This window comes from Trichechus manatus, unplaced genomic scaffold, assembly GCF_000243295.1.
Source record: "Trichechus manatus latirostris isolate Lorelei unplaced genomic scaffold, TriManLat1.0 scaffold00337, whole genome shotgun sequence".
NCBI lineage: Eukaryota > Metazoa > Chordata > Mammalia > Sirenia > Trichechidae > Trichechus > Trichechus manatus.
The window spans coordinates 600,221-603,456 of NW_004444273.1; positions in this window are offsets into that span (position 1 = coordinate 600,221).

Sequence of the window (3,236 nt, forward strand, 5' to 3'; positions counted from 1 at the left end):
GTCTCATGTATCTGCTTGAGCTAAGAAGCACACTCTTCACGAGTATCATTTTATGTCCCATAGTACAGCCTAATCTTTGTCTGAAGAGTTGGCCTCAGGAATGGTTTTAGTTTGGGGCTAACAGAGAGTCCAGGGGCCATGTCATCTGGGGTCCATTCAGTTTCAATCAAACCATTAAGTCTGGTCTTTTTACTAGAATTTTTGAGTGCACCCCACTTTTCTCCTGCTCCATCAGGAACTCTCTGTTTGTTCCCTGTCATGGCAGTCATTGGTGGTAGCTGAGCCCCATCTACTTCTTCTGGTCTCAGGCTGATGAAGTCTCTGGTTTATATGGCCCTTTCTGTCTTTGGGGTTAATACTTTCCCTGTGTCAATGTATTCTTCATTCTCCTTTACTCCAGGTGGATTGGGACCAATTGATGCAGCTTAGATGGCTGCTCACTAGGTTTTAAGACCCCAGAAACCATTAACCAAAGTGGGATACAGAATATTTTCTTAAGAAACCATTATGCCAGTTGACCTAGATGTCCCCTGAAAGCATGGTCCCCAAACCCCTGCCCCTGCTACTCTGTCCCTCTAAGGAAACTTCTTAGCTTTGGTTTAGTCCAGTTGCGCTGACTTCTCCTGTAGAGCGCGCTGTCCTTCCCTTTACCTGAGATAAATCTTGTCTACTATCTAGTTAGTGAACAACCCTCTCCCTCTTTCCCCACTCTAGTAACCATCAAAGAATGTTTTCTTCTGGTTTTAAACCTTTTCTTGAGTTCTTATAATAGTGGTCTTACACAATATTTGTCCTTTTGCAACTAAGTTCACTCAGCATAATGCCTTCCAGATTCATCCATGTTATGAGATGTTTCACAGATTCATCGTTGTTCTTTATCGTTGTGTAGTATTCCATTGTGTGAATACACCCTAATTTGTTTATGCTTTCGACCATCGATGGGCACCTAGGTTGTTTCCATCTTTTTGCTTTTGTGAACTGTGCTGCAGTGAACGTGGGTGTGCATATATCTATTCCTGTGATGGCTCTTATTTTTCTAGGACATATTCCAAGGAGTGGGATTGCTGGACTGTATGGTGCTTCTATTTCTAGCTTTTTAAGGAAGAGCCAAATTGATTTCCAAAGTGGTTGTACCATTTTACATTCCTTCCAACAGTGTATGAGTGTTCTATTCTCTCCCCAATCTCTCCAGCATTTATTATTTTGTGGTTTTTGGATTAATGCTAGCCTTGTTGGGGTGAGATGGTATCTCACTGAGTTTTGATTTGCATTTCTGTAAAGGCTAACGAGCGTGAGCATTTCCTCATGTGTCTGTTAGCTGCCTGAATGTCTTCTTTGGCGAAGTGCCTGTTCTTATCCTCTGCTCGTTTTTTAATTGGGTTATTTGTCCTTCTGTTGTTGAGGTTTTGCAGCATCTTGTAGATTTAGAGATTAGATGCTGATCAGATTTCTTGTAGCCAAAAATTTTTTTCCAGACCATAGGTTGTCTTTTTACTCTTTTGGTGAAGTCTTTTGATGAGCATAAGTGTTTGATTTTTAGGAGTGCCCAGTTATCTAGTTTCTCTTCTGGTATTTGTGCATTGTTACTTATGGTTTTATTCTGTTTATGCCATGTATTAGGGCTCTTAGCATTGTCCCTATTTTTTCTTCCATGATCTTTATCATTTCTGATTTTATATTTAAGTCTTTGATCCATTTTGAGTTAGTTTTTGTGCATGGTATGAGCTACGGGTCTTTTTTCAGTTTTTTGCAGATGGATATCCAGTTATGCCAGCACCACTTGCTACAGAGACTGTCTTTTCCCTGATTAACAGACTTTGGACCTTTGTGAAATATCAGCTGCTCATAGGTGGATGACTTTACTTCTGGATTCTCAATTCTGTTCCATTGGTCTAGGTATCTGTTGTTTCTGTACCAGTACCAGGCTGTTTTGACTACCATGGCAGTATAATAGGTTCCAAAATCAGGTAGTGTGAGCTCTCCCACTTTGTTCTTCTTCAATAATGCTTTACTTATTCAGGGCCTCTTCCTTTTCCACATGAAGTTGTTGATTTGTTTCTCTGTCTCATTAAAAAATGCCACTGGAATTTGGATCAGGATTGCATTGTATCCGTGGATCGCTTTGGGTAGAACTGACATTTTCACAGTGTTGAGTCTTCGTATCCACAAGCAAGGTATGTTTTTCCGTTTATGCAGGTCTCTTTTGGTTTCTTGCAGTAGTGTCTTGTAGTTTTCTTTGTATAGGTCTTTTACATCTCTGGTTAGATTTATTCCTAAGTATTTTATCTGCTTGGGGGCTATAGTAAATGGTATTGATTTGGTGATTTCCTCTTCAAAGTTCTCTTTGTTGGTGTAAATGAATCCAACTGACTTTTGTATGGTGTGTAAGGGGTGTCTCTTATAGGTAGCATGTAGATGGATAGTGTTTTTTTAATCCATCCTGCCACTCTTTGTCTCTTTATTGGTGCATTTATTCCATTTACATTCAGCATAATTATTGATAGGCATGAGTTTAGTGCTGTCATTTTGAAGTCTTGTTTTGTGTGTTGTTGTCTTTCTTCCACTTAATTTTCTGTGCCGAGTCATTTTTCTTTATGTATTTTCTTTTCATCTTGTTCATTGTTGTTGATTTTGTATTTGCTGAGTTTTTATATTTTTCATGTTTTTATTTCATGTGTAGGCTTGTTACTTTCCTTTGTGGTTACCTTAATATTTTCCCCTATTTTTCGAAGTTTATACCACTCTTTTATTTCTTTATCTGGCCTTGACTTCCTCTCCATATGAAAAATGTATGTCTACACTTTTTAGTCCCTCTTTTTTGTTTTAATTGTGTCATCTTTTACATGTTAACATCTCTGTTCTCCTACTTTCAGTGTTATAGCTTTCATTTATTTTTGTAAATTCCGTATTTGGGTTGATATCTGGTTGCTCTGTCCTATGTTCTAGTCTTGGGTTATTATCTGATGTTATTGATTTTCTAACTGGAGGACTCACTTTAGTATTTCTGGTAATTTTGGTTTGGTTTTTGCAAATTCCCTAAACTTCTGTTTATCTGGAAATGCCCTAATTTTGCCATCATGTTTAAGAGCTAGGTTTACTAGATATATAATTCTTGGCCAGCAACTATTTTCCTTCAAAGCTTTATATATGTCATCCCATTGCCTAATTGGTTGTATGGTTTCTGCTGAGTAGTCCAAGCTTAGTTTTATTGACTGTCCTTTGTAGATGACTTTTTG